Genomic DNA, 19593 nt, shown 5'->3' on the forward strand with positions numbered 1-19593 from the left:
CTAACTATACCACTGCCTTTGGTGATGTCTTAAATGACTTTGTAGATCTCCATAAAGATAATTCTGGTAGCTTTCTGGTGGGACAGATGTTATGGATAATTTAATTTCTGTAGGGGACAACAGATACTTGAATTACAACACCCAGCAAAGCCACAGCTAGCTCAAGAATATGAGCTTCATGGATAGATGGGCTTTTGGGGTAGAGGTGAGGTTTATGAGAGAGATGGCCATGGAAGAAGATGATGTGAGTGGAAAGGTGGTGCAGCTCTGACCAAGTTCTTTGCAAACAGCTGCCAGACAGAAAGATCATGAGGGCTACCTGCAAGGAACTCCTTTCCTGATGCTGACTATTCTTGTCTTCAAGAGAACAAGTCCTTATAGTTGTTTTTATTTTTTTCTTTCTCTTCAGCTAATTTCAGAAATAAAGAGATGCCACTGATAAATCATCTGGCTTTATCATCTTCTGAATTTGACACAATCCTCTGCGTGCCAAATTTTGGCTGATCATCGTGATTGAGATGAATGAGGTAGATGGAAATTAATCATTCTCACATTAGCCGAGTCATGGAATCACAGAAACATTCTGGTTGGAAAAGACCCCCAGGATCATCAAGTTCAATCATGATCCCTATTCTGTAATGTTCACCCTTAAACTATATCCTCAAGCACCACATACAAATGATTTTTAAACACATCCACAGTTGGTGACTCAACCATCTCCCTGGGCAGCCCATTCCAATGCCTGAAAAAAAGTCAAAATAATTATTTACCTACCTATCCATCCATATCCATCCATCCTGTTAGTTGTTTTTGTGATGGAGAAGGGTTCTGTGAAGCTTGAATGAAGAAATAATGGTGCTCCATAAAACTGAGAAATTGATATGACCTGGTGTCCTGAACCAACTTTGGGCAGCAAGGGGGTTCATGCTAAGACTCAAAAATTCCCTTGGAATAAACTAAGGTGGACTGACACCAAACAGGTGAGGAGTTTGGTTTAATATAGCCCATGGAAACTCTTGGTCACTTGAAGACTCTTGGTTGGAGTGGAGCAGAAAAAGGAGAGGACAAACTAAAAGGGAGAGAGAGTCAAGAAGAGAGAAAGAAAGATAGCACCAGCACTTGGTTTGCAACTTGGGCATAGTCCAAGTCCTTCAGTGATGAGTAGTCGTCCAAGCAGGGACTTCTGTGGTAGATGCAACACTTAGACCCCAGAAGTTGCAGGGGTTTTCTGTCCTTCTGACAGCAGTGGGGGTGGTCTCCCCAGACCACAAAGAGAGGTGTGCATGAATGAGGTGTGCACTCCAGTGCAACGTCTGCCGTTGGCTTTTGCATGGGGCTGTTGCAGGGATTTTACAGAGGGAATGCCCATCTCCAGAGAAATCATCTCTTTTCCATGTTAAGCCATCTGCACAGCCTGCAGCTGCAGTCCAGACCTATTAAGGCCATCACTCTGTCTATTCAAGAGCAGATATGTCACACCTTTTTTGAGACAATACAGTCATTATGGGCTGTCAGCTCTGCCCTGCTCCACAATTTTTTGAGGCAACAGAGGATTGGACTATCACAGAAACCAAGTGTCAGTAACAGGACACCTAAAGGAAAGCAGATCATATAGTCCTTTTTGATTAGTTTTCTGCTTGACAAAGCTTGGGGAAATAATTCTTCAGCAAAAATCAATCTGATGCATTTAATCTCTTCCCCCCACTCACAGTTTTCAACGTGTTTCTGAGAGAGCTCACAATTTTGAATGCATTCATTAATCAACTATCTTTTCTGGATAACTTTTGGAAACTATTTCTTACTCTCTTGGCTTAGAGCAGATCACAGTGAGTAATAGATGTGCCCTGAAGGGGCATTGTAGCCAGGTGGGGGGTGGCCTCTTCTCCCAGGCAACCAGCAATAGAACAAGGGGACACAGTCTCAAGTTGTGCCAGAGTAGGTATAGGCTGGATATTAGGAAGAAGTTCTTCACAGAGAGAGTGATTGGCATTGGAATGGGCTGCCCAGGGAGGTGGTGGAGGCACCGTCCCTGGGGGTCTTCAAGAAAAGACTGGATGAGGCACTTAGTGCCATGGTCTAGTTGATTGGATAGGGCAGGGTGATAGGTTGGACTGGATGATCTTGGAGGTCTCTTCCAACCTGGTTGATTCTATGATTCTATGATTCTATGATTCTATGATGCTTTGGGTGCATGCTTTGCCATGTAGAATGCCTCTGCTGTCTGTACAAGGAAATGCAGCTTAAACCCCAGGTTTCTAGTAACTCTACATGTCTGTGTGCATGTCCACACTCTGTCTGCCCAGCTACGTATCTATGGCACAGCACAAAGAAAGGTGCACTAACCTGCTTAAGGAGACTGTATGTGAAACATAGATGGCAAAAAATAAATGCCCCTTTTGGCTTTTAAAGCACGCTGGACCTCCTGGATTCTGGTAGCAATTACACCTTTGGATGCTCTTAATCCCTTTGCTGTGGCCATCCTTAATAAGATATGATTAAGAGAGGGGAGACCTCATTACTCTCTACAACTAAGTGAAAGGAGGTTATGGAGAGGCTGCTGCTGGTCTCTTCTCACAGGTTATTAGTGATAGAACAAGAGAGAATGGCTTCAACCTGCCACTGGGTAGGTTTTGACTGGACATTAGGACTTTTTTGTGTGGTCAGGCATTGGAATGGGCTGCCCAGTGAGGTGATGGAGCCATCAATCCTGGATGTGTTGAAAAGTCGTTTGGGTGTGGTCCTTTGGGGTATGGCTTAGGAGAGAACCTTGCAGAGTAGAGTTGGTTTGGCTTGGTCTTTTCCAACCTGAAGGTTTCTGTGGTTCTGTGATACCTTAGAAGGAAAGTGAAATAACTCTTATCTCCATGATGACATCTCTGCATATCCCTAACATTTGGCTGTGCTTCCAAGATAAAAACCTAAAAAGATGTCTTTGTAAAGAGCCATGAGTATCCAGCTGCATGTGATGTTGCACACAGACATTTCACACAGGTGTAGCAGATAGCTAGTGGGTTTTTCTTTCCCCAGCATCTACTCCAGTTAAAAATACTAATCAACTACGTTATGGTTACTTAATGCTTCTGAAGGCAAGATTTGCCTGGCCTTGCTAAAAGAAAAAAGGACAAAAAAGTACAGGCTGGATGTTAGGAGGAAGTTCTTCCCAGAGAGAGTGATTTGCCATTGGAATGGGCTGCCCAGGGAGGTGGTGGAGTCACCATCCCTGGAGGTGTTCAAAAGAAGACTGGCTGAGGCACTTAGTGCCATGGTCTAGTTGACTGGCTAGGGCTGGGTGCTAGGTTGGACTGGATGATCTTGGAGTTCTCTTCCAACCTGGTTGATTCTATGATTCTAAAGGGGTGGGGGGGGGGAGGAATGAAAACAGAAAAAAGGAAGTTAGCAAAAATGTCACCCAGGATTCACTTCTTAGCTTTAAAACTTCATCTACACTACCTTGCAGAGTGGTTATTGGGACCCTTGTGAAAAGACTCTCTGCTGGCTGTGCTAATAACCTCCAGGCACACCCTCATGTTGGACTGTCTCATGACTCCTGGAAGGAAACACAGGTGTACATGGTGTTTGAGATTCTAGTTATACTGCAGACAGTGAGAGAGAACTCACAGCTTAGCACGGTTTGTTATCAGTTGCTTTTGGTTATACGCTCTCCTGTGCACAGTTGTATGGGCACTGCATGGAAATTTTACTGACATTGCTTGATTTAAACCTCATTCCCTTTCATAGCATCTCTAAGAAACTTGCTTCATGTCAGAACAGCCTCTATGTCCTGCTGACCCACATGCTTACACCTGGAGCACAGAATCATGGCATCACAGAACTTTAGAGGTTAAAAGAGACCTCCAGAGATCATCGAGTCTAACCTCCCTGCCAAGGCAGGATCCCCTAGGGCAGTCTGCACAGGAACGCATCCAGGTGGGTTTTGAAAGTCTCCAGAGAAGGACTGGACAGCCTGTTCCAGTGCTATGTCACTCTCACTGTAGAGAAGTTCCTCATGTTGAGGTGAAACCTTCTATGTTCCTGTTTGTGACCATTGCTGCTTGTCTTGTTGCTGCTGACCAGTGAAAAGAGATTGGCCTCATCCTGACACCCACCCCTCAGATATTGGTGTACATTGATCAGATCTCCTCTCAGTTTTCTCTTCTCCAGACTAAAAACCCCCAGGTTTCTCAGTCTGTCTCCATAGGGGAGGTGTTTAAGTCCCCCAGTCATCCTCATGGCTCTCTGCTGGACTCTCTCCAGCAGATCCCTGTCTCTCTCTTGAACGGAGGAGCCCAGAACTGAACACAGTATTCCAGATGTGGTCTCAGCAGGGCAGAGTAGAGGGGGAGAAGAACCTCCCTAGACCTACTGGCCACACTTTTTCTGATGCATCCCAGGATGACATTGGGTCTCTTGGCCACAAGGACACATTGCTGGCCCATGCAGAATTTGCTGTCCACCAGGACTCCAGGGTCTTTCTCCACAGAACCACTTTCCAGCACAGGGCAGTCCTCAGCCTGTACTGGTGCTTGTGAAGGACAGTGAAGATGAAATCATACCACCAGAAAAGAGCTAATGAGATTTTTGCCTTTGAATGATAAAAATGTGAGTTTGTTATCTCAAACAGCTAAAATGCAAAATTACTTCATCGTGGAGCTGTTCAGAGTTGGATGAAGGCAGCTTCTTCACAGAGGGAGATGAAGAAAACTCATCTTCTAGAGTATTTGTTAATTTAATGCCTGACATGATACAGCCAATAGCTTTAAAGAACAAACCCATTCATTGCACTTGCTTATGGGAGCTGACTGCAAAGGCTTGTCTTGCTGCAGGGTGTGGACTAGGAAAACACATGCATTTCCCATGGCTGTGCTGCACCCTTCCAGGCACCACAGCCTGGACTTTGGGGCTCCAAAAGAACAGACAGGCATGGACTAAGTGTGCTTCACCCTGCTTAAGTAGAGAATCTCTTCACAAAACAGGAGAAAAGCTATATAACTGGTAAAGGGTTCAGGCTGCAAAGCCTTGCTCGTATTCTGGGAGACACACTGGCCCCCTGGACTTGGTTTTGGACTTTTGTTTTGCAAAAAATATTGTGAACAGGCTCTGTCTGCTCCACTTGAGCAGGAATTTCTTCTCTAGTCACAGCAAGTCTTTGCTGGAGCAAGGGTGGTTACAGGAGCAAGGATAGCTGTGGGAGCATCTGCAGCGTCCCTCCATTCACATGACCAGAATGAGAGGAAGAGTCTCTGGGCTGCTGTGCTGGGGCAGTCCCTCTGCACATGCCTTGGTGGTGAGGTGAGATGGTGTGCAGCAGAGATCAGGCTTTCAGTGTTAGGAGGAGAGCCCAAAAGTTTGTGATTTCCTAGGCATAAACAAATGTGTCTGATTCTGGTTTACTTCTTCCTCAGAGGAGAGAGAGAAGATGTTGTTTGGGTCTATAAAAGTGACTAATTGGGAAGAAACCAGCAGAGCTGAGCAGCTTGAATGCTAAAACAACATGCAGCTATTGAGTTTGGTCTGGGTGAATGATTGCCTGATTGTGCAGTTACTGGAAAACATGTGGTTTGAGTGGCAGCGCAAGCAGTTTGCTGTAAAGCCTTGGGAAAGGCTGGGTTCCTGCTAACCTTGCAGCTGCTGATGAGCAGGGAGCCTCCTGGAGGGCATGTGGGTGTGCTGCTGGCTGCGTGACAAAGGGACGGTGCCTGGTGCCAGACCCTGCGGGTGCTGGCTGCCCTGCCAGACGCCCATCTGCAGGACAGACAGCCAACATTCCTGTTGGAGGTGCAGGCTCTTTGTGGAAGCCAAGACCAGTGAGGTGCCGGTGGGCTGGGGGTTAGCAAGTGGGACACCAATCTGCAAGAAAGGCTGCAAGGAGGACAACAAGATGGTTTGTCCCAGTCAGCAGAAGTTTATGAAGACCAAGTCTTGCTTAACTAATCTGGTCTCCTTCTATGACGAGGTGACCCATCTGGTGGATGAGGAAAAGGCTGTCCATGTCATCTACCTGGCCTTTAGTCAGGCCTTTGACACAGTTTCCCACAGCCTCCTCCATGAGTTTTGTTGGTTAAAGGGCCAGGTTCACTGAGCGGATGGAGCTCGATCCAGGTGGCAGCCACAGTGACAAGTAGTGTTCCCCAGGGCTCAGTGCTGAGGCCACTTCTCTTCAACACCTTCATCAGAGATTTTGATGAGGAGATCATAGACTCACAGAACGTTAGGGGTTGGAAGGGACCTCCAGAGATCATCAAGTCCAACCCCTCTGCTAAAGCATGGTCACCTCGAGTAGGTCACACAGAAATGCCTCCAGGTGGGTCTTGGTAATCTCCAGAGAAGGACACTTCCAGCGTACCCTTAGTAAGTTTTCAGACCACACTAAGTCGGGTGGGGACGTCACTGTGCTGGAGGGCAGGGAAGCTTTGCAGAGAGATCTGGACAGGCTGAATAGATGGGCTGAGGTCAACAGTATCAGATTCAACAAGATCAAGTGCTGAGTGCTCCATCTGCACTGCAATGGCCCCATGCAGCATTACAGGCTTGAGGAGGAGTGGCTAGAGAGCTGCTTGGCGGGCAAGGACCTGGGGGTGTTGATTGACAGCTGCCTGAATGTGAGCCAGCAGTGTGCTCAGGCGGCACCCTGGCTTGTATCTAAGGATGTGATTGTGCCCCTTGACTTGGCACTGATGAGGCCACACATGGAATATTCAGTTTTGAGCCCTTTGTTACAGGAAATTGAGGTGCTGGACATCTCCAAGGGTGAACAACTAAACTGGTGGACTGCCTTGAATGCAGGTCTTATGAAGGAGCTCATTTTGAGACCTCATCGCTGTCTACAGCTATCTGAAGGGACATTGTGGAAAGGTTGGTGCTTGTCTCTTCTCACAGCACAAGGGGGGAATGGCCTCAACTTGAGGCTGGCTAGTTTGAGGCTTAGATTGGACATTTGGAAAAACTTTTTCATGGAGAGAGTAGTCAGGCACTGGAATGAGCTGCCCAGGGAGGTGGTCAAGTCACCATCCCTGAAGGGGCTTTAAAAGACGCATGGATATGATGCATAGGACCATGGTTTAGAGGTAGTGGTTTAACAGTAGTGGTGGGATCGTGAGCTCTAGGCAGGTGGTTGTACTTGATGATCTCAAAGGTTTCTCCCAACCTTAACACCTCTATGATTCTATGGTCACCAAGCAAACATTAGTGGTAGCCTGAGATTAAAACAACTTGGTGGGTTGGTTTCTGTTTCTTAGGAACAAGTCACTCTGCCTTTCTGCTTGAGAGGACACTGAGGATATCGCCCACAATGACGACCACAGAGACAGCAACCAGCAGCTCATTGTTTGTGAGGAAGGCTCTGTGTTTATTGTTTGTTGTCTCAAGCAATTTCTTCTTACAATTGGTCTGTGTCAAGCAAATTCTTATTAAAATGAATCTGTGAGCAACTGTTAAAACATCTGTTGCCTGTTTTTAAGAGACTCCTTCTCCCACACCTGAACTTGTGGTGTGGAGCTTTAGCAGCTGAGCACAGGGAAGAGAGGCTGCTGGTACATTGACTTAACACTTGTAACCAGCTCCAGCCTGCCTGGCCTTGAGTTTGAACTGAAAGGGCTGTGGCTTAGTTGAGCCTGGCCACAGCTTCTTCCCTATTTTGGGTCTGCATGGGGACTTCTTTGGATGAGTAAAGCTGGAGGGATGAGTAAGTCAGCTTGTCTGATTTGACCTCTGAATGGCATTTTGCTCCTTGGATGAGCACAGCAGAAGAAAGAAGGTGCAGATCATGGGAAAGTGGTGAGAACCTCCCTCGATGAGCCAATTACTCAGACTTTCCCCCTCTGATTGTGTCAGGTGCCTCTCTAAAACCTTAACTCACACTGTTAGGAGTTTAATTTTAGGCTCATGCCTCCCACATATGGCTTTTATACTGTGGGAAGCCTTGAGACATATCACACTTAATCTGCTTATCCCTACTCATTTTCTTGCCGTGCTCGATATTTGTTTTTAATCAAGAACAACTTTTCTGTCTCATGCACTCATCCAGCTAAATGATAATGTGTAGTTGTGCTCCAAGAAGTCACTAGGAGCTTACTGTACCAGCTCAAAGCTGGGCTTGCTGAGCTGAATGATAAATGCAGCTTTTGCTTCTGCCATTCCTGAGCAACTGTGGCACAATTCTGAGGCAGTAAAATTAGCTATATTTTATTTCATGCCTTCTCAAAAGAAATGCCAGATAAATTCCCTATCTGTGGCACTTTGAGCTTGCTGGTAAGACTTTTCCTAGGAAGAGAGTTAGCAAGGACAGAAAGATTCCTCTTTGATTGACACTGCCCACCTGCCCATTGGCAAAAACACAGTGAGTGAAAACTTGGTCCTTCAGAGGACAGCCAAGAGCTTTGATAAAGGCTTTCATAAAACCAGGATTAAACTCACCTAAAGTGAATTCTATGCCCAATCCATCCGATACATTGCCCATTGGATTTACTAGTAGCTGAAATGGGATCTTGGGTCTGAAAGACAGGAAACTCAGAGCCAAACACACATTTCACTGGGGAGCCTAAGATCTCATTCGGCAGCTGACACATCGCCAAGACAGAGTATGTAGAAGACAAATGCAGATGTTTTAGCTCTGTAAACCTTGGAGTCAAACTGGAGGAAGAACTGGCTTTGAGGAAAATATACACTTGCTTCTCTTACAGTCACTGAAGCTGTGATGGAGAGAGAAAACCACTCATCCACAACATATATCCACACAAGCATGAGGCTGTTAGAGACAATAAATTCTATGAAAGCAGCTTTGTAAAAAGGTAAGGAGCAAAGGTGTATGTGGTGGTTTTTTTGTTCAGCATTTTAATTGCTTCTTTACTACTTCTGGCCATTTCAGGGAGTGCAAGCCGTTTGGAAGTACCTGTCACACACATCAGGTGTTTTCCATGTCAGAACTACCATTTAGCACCCAGCAATCATTTTGATCTGTTAGTGAAAGACAGGAGTAAATGAACTGAAATTCCCAGCAGGGCTGCCCAGGTGGACATCCTATACACAGAGTCTCCTCACAGATGCTGACAGACACCAGCACCTTAGAACTGCTTGTCTTTTACCTTCCATTTTTGCATACCAAATGCCCTGTAAAAAGTAGATGCTCTGGAGAGGGCAAAGGTTAGGTGAGACATAACCATGTCTGATTTCCCTTTTACTCGCCCCCTCTCGCAGAAACCATTCTCCCAGCCACTGTTAACATCAGCCTTGCTCTGGTTTCATAAGGGATACTTTTCCTAGTGGCCAGGGTTTACAGCAGCCTGCACTGATATTGGCCTGTTCATTTTCTGCTCCTTGGAGCACCAGCTCAGATGTGGGTGACTGAGAGAGGCCACACCACAGGGCTGCAGTGTGACACTGCTGGTTCACGGGAGGACGATGTGCCACATGTGGGCTGATGTTTCATTCAGACATAAATACAAAGACAAGTTTTAGCCAACCTCTGAGTAACCCCTGGGTGACCAAAGCCTTGGTCTGGTACCTGTTAGTTTCTTGGGGCCCAAAGTCTTGCTGCTGCCTTTATTCTCGTGTGACTTCTGGGGCTGGTGAATTAAGAAGCTGTGTACCTTTTGCTTTCCTACAGTCATGGGACAGCTGGGAAAATGATGATGCTAATAAAACCACAGAGTCACCATGGGGCAGCTGGAAGGGAAGAGATGTTTAGTAGATGGTTTTCTCTTCTCTGGGCCAGAATTTCTCCATGCTGAAGAGGTATTCCAGTATTAATTCAAAGTGCTTCCTGCTACGGTGACAGTTTTGGTTTTGTCTTCTGTCAACACCCACACAACTCAACAACTGCTTCTTGATAGAAGTAACCATTAAGGACTTGAACTGTCTCACACTCCACAGGCACAGGTAAGAAATGACAAATATCCTCCCATATCATCAGTAAACATTCTAGAATGAGGATGAGACATGAATTGTTTTAATTTATTTTACATCAGACAGAAACAGCAAAGGCATTTTTGAACTCTGAGCTTCTTGCAGGTCATTAGTTAAAGTGATTGTACTCCTAGGTTAAAACAGAATATCCTCCTTAAGTCCTTCTATAAGATATTCTTACCCACATTTCAGTCAGGTACTGAGGAAACAAAGCAAAGCAGCTTTTCAGTCTCATAAATCAAAAAAGCTTTCCCCATCATACTAAAGCTTTGTGCCAGAAGTTATTTTAAAGAGAAATGTACAAATATGCTCTGCTTGAAACACAATTGCTAGAAAACACAGGGGGGCTTTGAAGGATTAAAGCAGGGCATGCGACCTGCAGATTGAGCTTGGCTAAAAAGGGCTGGTGATTTGTTTTTTTCAGTTCATTTCATAGAATCATAGAGTCAAGCAGGTTGGAAGAGACTCTCAAGATCATCCACTCCAACCTAGCACCCAGCCCTATCCAGTCAACTAGACCATGGCACTAAGTGCCTCATCCAGTCCTCTCCTGAACACCTCCAGTGATGGTGACTCCACCACCTCCTTGGGCAGCCCATTCCAATGGCAAATCACTCTCTCTGGGAAGAACTTCCTCCTAACATCCAGCCTAGACCTCCCCTGGCACAAGTTGAAACTGTGTCCCCTTGTTCTATTTGCAGCACTGGAAGAACTAACCCATAGATTGTTTCACTTTGTCCCCAAATGAGAATATTCAAAGTGTTCTGGATGAACAGGAGGGGGGAGGGGGGAAGATGAAAGATGTGTGGCTGAACAAAATGGCTTTTTGTGAATAAACCCAAACACTAGAAATATTTAAATGAAGCTGGAACTCTGTTTTCATCCTTGAAAGCAAAGCACAGCACTTCATATTTAAAAAACAGGAACACTTTGTCAGAGTTTTTTAAGGTCTTATTCTTAGAATCATAGAACCAACCAGGTTGGAAGAGACCTCCAAGATCATCCAGTCCAACCTAGCACCCAGCCCTATCCAATCAACTAGACCATGGCACTAAGGGCCTCATCCAGTCTTTTCTTGAACACCCCCCAGTGATGGTGACACCTCCCTGGACAGCCCTCTTCTGGCAGCCCTCTTCTGACCAGTCCAATGAGACAATGCTGAACATCAAATAGAGCTTATTTTTGTCTATCTGTGTCAGCATTTTCTAGGAAGAATCAGTAGCTATAAATGCCATCCATCTGTTCAGCCAGAAAGCCTGATGGTATGTGCTCCTACTTTGTACAGTAAGTGTGATTCACTAAGAATATGGAACTGTCAGGAAATTATCCTCAATTCTCAGTCTTACAGCAGAACTCCAGGTTTTCACTCTTCCTGGGTAATACTGTGCTGGAAAAAAAAAGGAAGAAAAAGAAAAGAAAGAAGATGCTGAACTTGTGTAATATAGATTTTTACCATCCAGTCCTGGGGCTATGCAGAAAGCTATTCAAAACACACAATAATGTTTTATGTGCAGCACAGACTCCACGTTACTTGCATTGCAAAGACCTGTGGTGAAATATATGTTGACCTTAGCAACATTTCCCCTTTCTTCCCCTTTTGCCATCTCCATGGTTGTGGAAGAGGCAGTGATTTCCTGTCTGTGACAGCCTTGTGTTTGAGAGCAAATATGGAAACACAAGACTCATATAATTGGGAGTTAATATATCTGTGAACTTCATGTTTCCTTCTGATACATTAATGCACATCACAGGGTGAGATCCTCAGCTGTTGAATACTGGTCCCCTGTGTGTTTGCTCTGTATGGCACACTGCAAAGTCCAGTGGTTGTAAGGCAACAACAAAGCAAACCCACGAAGCCTGGAACAACTGTAGTGTTTCATAACCCAGAACATAAACACAGTGCCAGGACAGTCAAAGCAGCAGACTTCCGACACCTGGGGAGTTCCATGCTGCACCTCACTCAATGGAGATAAGGACTTTGTAAGAGTCAGCAACTGTGTTAATTAGAATAACTGTGATGCTTGTCTGGTTTTCCTTTTACCCTCTGTCATCCATGGATAAGTGTGCCCAGGCTGGAGGCTTAGCCTTTGACTAGGAAGCTCACAGTGCTTTTTGTTTCTTGGCATTGTCCCACAGGACTAGCTCCCCAGACACTGTGGAAGAAGATACTCAGATGGTTACTCAAAGTCTTTTCTTGGCTGGAAGTTTTGTACAGCCCCAGGAAACAAACACAGAGGAGGGCATGGAAAAGCAGCAGACGTTTAAAGTGCTGTCACATGCCTCTTTCCCATTCTCTGAAACCCTGCTTTTGTACACTGCTCCTTCTTTATGAGGCAAAAGCTGCAGGGAGAGAGTGCAGGGGGTGGGAGTGCCTTTCGCTTCACTGAGGAACTGACTTCTCTCTGCCCTTCTCCATGGAAGAATGGGAAACCTCCAGAGGAATCCAAAGGGATGTGCAGCCCCAGGACAAGCTATAGCTAAAATACAACACGCTGCACAACGTAGGAAACGTAGCAGGAGCAGGCGTGCACTAAATCATGTCCATTAGTGGGAAAGACTTTTCTGCTGGGCTCTGCAGATTTACTGCTCGGCCATGGGGGGCTCATGGAAAGTTCTGAGTGTTGTGGTATGAGTAATGCTGTGGAGGCAGGGAGGGTTTATACCTGCTTTGGGTTGGACTACTTGTCAGAGGACAGTGTACCTTTTTGACATGATCTAATTCTGGATTATGGAGGACAACTACTCAGTCAATGAATCTGGATACAGCAGGTTGATGAAAAACCCAGAAACCAATTAAAGAAAAAAGTAAATAGTTTTCAGTTCCAGACAAGTCTAGGATCCTGTGGGAGCTTGCTCCCAATTATTTATTTGCATTGTGTTTCTGCTTGCAGGTCCTGCTGAAAGGCCAGCAGCCTGATGTGGCCAGCATGTTAGCAGCTGAACCAGTTGCAGTGACCTTTTGGCCAGCAGTGGAGTATGCAGAGCACAGCTGCAGAGGGTGTGACTGACAGAAAGGCAGTTGGTGTTAGGGTAAACTCTTGCTGTTTCGGTAACATGCTGCAGTATAAAATTGCTCAAGGACAACTTTGGCATGCCATGTTCCCATTGCCACCCTGGCTGAAGAAGACTATGCCTGATAATGTGATGTGTGAAGACTTCTCCCCCCAAGAGGTACCATTGTGCAAAATGAGGAGCTGAGCCTGTCACCAGTATCTTGAAACACAGCCCTGCTGGGTTTCCTATGGCAACTATAGTGCTTGTGATGGAGATTTCTGGGGGCCAGGGCCCCTTACTGCTCAGGGTGTCTGGAGTCTTGAATCCTTCATCAAAAACTTTCTCCCCCAAGTTGCACAAGAAATGTACAAAAGCAGCTAAGATGCAGTGAGCAAGTAAGAAAATCAATGGGTGTGTTGCTCTGTACAGTGCAGCACCCAGCCAAAGTCTGACATGTCATGAGCAACAAAGGAAACAAACTTCATGGTTGCTTTGCAGTTGTTCAAAAAGGGAGCCAGGCAGAGAGGCATGTCATGTGAAGTGCAGGGAAAGTAAATGTGTCCCAAAAAGGCAAGCAAGCATGATTTTGACAGCTGCTAGAGAGACACAGCATCTCCCTCTAACCTTCTCACCCCCAAGAAAAGTGGTACTTGGCAAAGGCAATCCCAACCAGTGATGCTGAGGGTAGGGTACCCCATCCTTACTGTCCAGACTGGGGTCTGTTCATAGAAAGGGGGTCCTGAACAGTGGCAATAACCTATCATTCAACCCTTCTCAGCTGACTGACTCACTGCTTTATGGACTTACCTCACTGCATCTGCTGGCACTCTTTTGCTCCACAGCAAGAAATGATTTGCTGCTGTCTTCTGGTTGTGTGGTTTGTTTTCTTATATTTTTTTCTTTGATCTATCCCTCCTGAGGTGCCGTGTGGCAGACAAACTGACATCTATGTCCTGTCCTTCCTACCCTGTGTGCCCAAAGCCCATCACAGCACCCTCAGGGACTCATCCATGCCTAAGAAGTCATACAATAAAATGTAGGGCTTGGGACTCAGTCCCCTTTGTGCCTTTCATCAGTGATGTCAGCTCAGAGTAGGGTTACTGATATTCAGGGAAGCTGGCAACTCTGGTGGATTTGGATCTCAGTCAAAAAGAATCATAGAATCATTTCATTTGATAAAGACCTTTGAAAAACCTTCATCAAGTCCAACCATTATCTAGCTCTATCAAGTCCATGTCTCAAACCACATCTCTCAGTACCACATCTATGCCTCTTTTAAACATCTCCAGGCATGGGGATCCAACTACCTCCCTGGGAAACCTATTCCAGAGTTTGATAACCCTTTCCATGAAGAGATTTCTTTCAATAGCTGATCTAAACCTCCACTCATGCAACTTGAGACCATTTCCTCTCGTCCTATCACTTGTTACTAGGGAGAGGAGACCAAAATCCACCTTGCTACAACCTCCTTTCAGGCAGTCACTGAGTGCAGTAAAGTCTCCCCTCAGCCTCCTTTTCTTCACAGTGAACAACCCCAGTCCCCTCAGCTGCTCCTCATAAGGCTTAGTTCTCCAGACCCTTTACCAGCTTCATTGCCCTTCTCTGGACCCACTCCAACAACTCAATGTCCTTCTTGTAGTGAGGCCCCCAAAACTGAACATGTTACTCAAAGTATGGCCTTACCAGTACTGAGTACAAGAGGACAATTACTCTTCCGACCCTGCTTGTGAAGCTGCTCTCCCCTAAGCCTGCAGTGTTGCATGGGGTTGTTGTAGCCTAAGTGCAGGACCTGGCACTTGTTCAGCCTCAAATACCTGACCTTGGCCCATAGATCCAGCTTGTCCAGATCCCTCTGCAGAGTCTTCCTATCCTCAAGCAGATCCACTCTCCCACACAGTTTGGCATTGTCTGTAAGCTTACTGGGGGTGCACTTGATCCTCTTGTCCAAATAATTGATAGAGATATTAAAGAGACCTGGCCCCAAAACGTAGCTCTGAAGAGCACTGCTTGTGAGCAGCCACCAACTAGATTTAAGTCCATTCTCCAGCACTCATACAAACACTTCTTTACCCACTGAAACATTCACCCATTCAAGCCATGTGCAGAGCCAGTTTCTCCAGGAGGATGCTGTGAAGGACAGTGTGAGATGCTTTACTAAAGTCCAAGTAAACAACATCCACAGACTTACCCTTATGCACTGTGGGTCACCTTGGCTTAGAAGGACATCAGGTTCATCAAGCAGGACCTGTTTTCCATGAGCCCATGCTGTCTGGGCCTGATCACCTGGTTTCCCTGCATGCGCTGCATAGTGGCACTCAAGGATGATCTGCTCCATGACCCTCCCTGGATCCTCCTTCTGGCCCTTATTGTAGATACATGTCACATTTAGCAGTGTGCCAGAGGGTGGGACTCTAAAGCTGTAACAAGGAGGTGGTCCATTCCATGCTGTGAAGCAAGCTCAAGTGTATCTCTGTTGCCCCTGGCAGCCTGTTCATTCCCAAGCCTTTTGGACCAGCTCCCAGCTTCTGTGTGTGAAGTGTCTTAGAGATCCCCAGCATAGCTACCCCATGCCAGCAAGCTTATGAATTTCAGCGTTTAATGCTGTTCTGAGTATTATTTACAGATGAATCCTCTTCCTAGTTTAACTAAAGGATTCCTTCCTCTTTGCCCCATAAATCATGCCTTCCAGTCCCTTGCAGCACCTCCTTCCTGTATGCTCCCTTCTGCTCGTGCCCTCTTCAGAGCCTGCTGCCAAGCTCTGGGTGCTTCTCAGGGCTCCTCAGTGCAGAGCAGAGTAGCTGCTTATAATGCTTGCTGACATGTCCCAGATTGGCATTTGTCCCTTTTCTAACAGTGTGACATTGTCAATTCATGCTCACTCCCTGCTTCGCTCTGACGCCCACACCAGCCTGTGCCGCAGCCCAGGCCATCTCGACAGCTTTTCCTTCTGGGCACCCCAGTTTTCCTTTCTGAATGCCACCCTCCATGCCTGTCTCTCTGAGTTTCACCCTGCTGGTTTCAGATCTGTTTTATTTTATTTTTTTTTCTTCAGACTATTTTGAATTCTGGTTTTGGTTTGTTCCTTTTCTCCACACCCCCTCCTTTCCTCCCCCCCCCCTTTGTGAAAGTGCTGCTCAGGCCTTTCCAGGCTCACACTGTTGGAAATCTTATTGATGCCAAGATATACCACATCTACAGCATATCCTTACCCACCAGCACTGTGACCCTGCCAGAGAATGAATTGTTGTTGGTTGGACGTTATTTACTCTTTACAAATCCAAGCTGGATGTTTCCCTTTCCCTTGTCATTCTCTAAGAATCATAGAATGGTTTGGGTTGGAACTGACCTCTAAAGTTCATCCAGCCCAACCTGCTCTGCCGTAAGCAAAGGCATCCTCCACTAGATCAGGTTGCTCAGAGACCTGTCAAGCCTGGCTTTCAGTATCTCCAGGAACCTCGACTACCTCCCTGGGCAACCTGTCCCAGTGTCCCATTACCCTCATGGTAAAGAACTTGTTCCTAACATACAATCTAAATCTCTTCTTCTCTAATTTGAGTCACAGAATGTTTGCCTAATAACTTAGCTGAGTATTTTTCAGGGATGCCAAATGTTCTTTGACTGCTCTATCATCCCCCAGGTGGTCTCTCTCTTTCTTTCTAAAGCCAGGTACCATTCTTTGCCTTTACTTAGTGACTCCTGCATCTCAAAATTCATTCACACCTGGTTTATGGGAAGCACTGTCCCTGGGGCTGCCAAAAGTGCCAGCAGTACACAATGAGTGACTGACAAGCCAAGTTGGTAGATCTACATACACTCACTGGCCACTTTTCAGTGAGCCATGTGTTCCCAAAATGCTCTTTGCTGCCTTTCAACACACAGCAAAAATGGTGCCACAGGAAGAAAGGCTACTGCAAATAAGTCAAGTAAAAATCTGCTTTGTAATTCTGGGACTTGTATTAGTCCCAAGAGAGGTGGGTCTCTGTACATGGGCCTGGGAGTGATGCTTGAGTTGACCAACAGGACCATCATCTTCCACTGTATTTTCACAAGTGTCATAGCATCATAGAATCAATCAGGTTGGAAGAGACCTCCAAGATCATCCAGTCCAACCTAGCACCCAGCCCTATTCAGTCAATTAGACCATGGCACTAAGTGCCTCATCCAGGCTTTTCTTGAACACCTCCAGGGATGGTGACTCCACCACCTCCCTGGGCAGCCCATTCCAATGCCAATCACTCTCTCTGGGAAGAACTTCCTCCTAATATCCAGCCTAGACCTCCCCTGGCACAACTTGAGACTGTGTCCCCTTGTTCTGTTGCTGGTTGTCTGGGAGAAGAGACCAACCCCCACCTGGCTACAACCTCCCTTCAGGTAGTTGTAGACAGCAATGAGGTCGTCCCCTGAGCCTCCTCTTCTCCAGGCTAAACACCCCCAGCTCCCTCAGCCTCTCCTCATAGGGTTTGTGTTCCAGGCCCCTCACCAGCTTTGTCACCCTTCTCTGGACACGTTCCAGCACCTCAACATCTCTCTTGAATTGAGGAGCCCAGAACTGGACACAGAACTCAAGGTGTGGCCTGACCAGTGCTGAGTACAGGGGAAGAATAACCTCCCCTTATCCTACTGGCCACACTGCTGCTGATACAGGCCAGGATGCCATTGGCTCTCCCTCCTTAAAAAATCAAATCGAATCAAATAATAGTAATTATTATTTCCATTACTGATGTTATTATTGTTGTTGTTGTTCTTGCAACATCCTCACATCCACCTCTCCTAAATTCTCATGTGATAGAGTTCTCCTCTATTCCTCCGAGATTCACTGCTGAGTCTTCTGAATTTCTGAATGTAATTTCTTTGATCTTAGCCTGGTTCCCCAGCCACCTAATCCTGCACTACTTGCACCTACCCACATGCCTCAGATCCCTGTGCAATACCTTTTACAGTTGCCTTCTTTAAAGATAAACATATGTTATAATCATAGCGAAACAACACGTAGCTCTCATGAACCTTCACACTTGTTAACACTCACCTGGATGTATGCAACCTCATTTTTTTAATGTCTATAGTTTTACCTTCCATAAATTTAAAATCCACACCTAAGCTGTGGGATTTAATAACAGGTAACTAATGCCTTTCTTTATGAATCTTACTGTTGGTGCACTTAACTGTAGTGCAAAGCTCAAGAGAAAATTTCTTTGCTGGGACCCATATGTTAAAAGAATAAAGCTCTGACTTAATGCCGTAGCCTTCAGAGTACCACAGTCAGTGAAGCACTATTAGATCATGGGATATGCATCTACAAATTCCAGAGTATTGTTTAAGCCTGTTGCTATAGTAGTTTGAAATTTTGTTCTCTCAGCTGCTTAAAAAAGGGGACAAACCAACATGTTGGTGTTTAACTCTTCACATATTTGTGCTGTGTTGGCAACATTCAAACCAGCATAATTTGCTTTTGAAAGAAAAGCAGAGCATGGGCATCTCTAGTCACAGTATCACAGTACCACAGTATCACAGTATCATCAGGGTTGGAAGAGACCTAATAGATCATCGAGTCCAACCCTTTACCACAGAGCTCAAGGCCAGACCATGGCACCAAGTGCCACGTCCAATCTTGCCTTGAACAGCTCCAGGGACGGCGACTCCACCACCTCCCCGGGCAGCCCATTCCAGTGTCCAATGACTCTCTCAGTGAAGAACTTAGTCCAAGTTACTCTGCACAGGCTTCCACCCTGGAAATTGCTTTTTTCATGTTAATGGGGAAGAACAGTCCTCTCTCTACTCACTCATCTGATGCTTTAAGGTTCATAGATCCAAACCAGATGACACTGCTTATTTTTGGAACCACAAAAGTTTATAGTTTCACATGCAGGATAAGTGTTTTAGAAAGGCACAGAGTCATGCAGTGAGCTTTCCTGAGCAGTGATCATCAAGAGTCTTAGGCATAGCACAGGAAGGAATGTGTCATCCATAATGTGTGGACTACCCCTGAGCAGAGTTTCTGCAGTGTGAAAAGACGGTGCGAGTGCATCAGATAAGAGCAGAGACAAAGGGCAGGAACCTGGGTAAGCCTCATGTGGTAGGATTAAAATTACCTCCCAAAATAAAATCACCCGGCTAGCTCAGAAGGTTTGGAAGTAAGATAAAGCCAAACTAAAATCTAAAAGCATATAATGTGATGCATGTGTACAAAATACATTTACTAATTAATAACAACAGAGAGATTCTCCCCTGGACAAACCCAGAAGGGGCCAACTGCCACCTTCTTCTCCACCCCAGAGAGAAAACAAGGCTCAGCCAAGGTTAGTGTAGCCATAGAAGATCAGACAGCATGGGGACAAGAAGAGGAGGAGGCAGGAAGCAGCAGAGACAGGAAGCTTGTCATATACAAGTCCAGCAAATGAATGAAATGATACAGATTATTATTATAGTGTGGCCAGCAGGACAAGGAAAGTCATTCTTACCCTGTACTCAGCACTGCTCAGGCTACACCTCGAGTACAGTGTTCTGCTCTGGGCCCCTCAGTTTAAGAAAGATGTTGAGGTGCTTGACCAGGCAACCAGTAACAGAACAAGGGGACACAGTCTCAAGTTGTGCAGGGGGAAGTATAGGCTGGATGTTAGGAGGAAGTTCTTCACAGAGAGAGTGATTGGCATTGGAATGGGCTGCCCAGGGAGGTGGTGGAGTTGCCGTCCCTGGAGGTGC

At 46.0% G+C, this 19593-nt stretch overlaps 2 long non-coding RNA genes across 2 annotated transcripts; both read left to right on the plus strand.

Moving 5' to 3' along the window:
- Positions 1-415: 415 nt before the first annotated feature.
- LOC135179849 (uncharacterized) lies at positions 416-7436 on the plus strand. The gene is made up of 2 exons (XR_010304150.1): positions 416-527; positions 7236-7436. It is a non-coding gene; the product is annotated as an uncharacterized LOC135179849 (long non-coding RNA).
- A 27-nt stretch (positions 7437-7463) lies between these two features.
- Positions 7464-12506, plus strand: LOC135179848 (uncharacterized). The gene is made up of 4 exons (XR_010304149.1): positions 7464-7773; positions 8679-8786; positions 9602-9873; positions 12037-12506. It is a non-coding gene; the product is annotated as an uncharacterized LOC135179848 (long non-coding RNA).
- Positions 12507-19593: the final 7087 nt, after the last annotated feature.

The sequence above is a fragment of the Pogoniulus pusillus genome, chromosome 12, assembly GCF_015220805.1.
Source record: "Pogoniulus pusillus isolate bPogPus1 chromosome 12, bPogPus1.pri, whole genome shotgun sequence".
NCBI classification, from domain to species: domain Eukaryota; kingdom Metazoa; phylum Chordata; class Aves; order Piciformes; family Lybiidae; genus Pogoniulus; species Pogoniulus pusillus.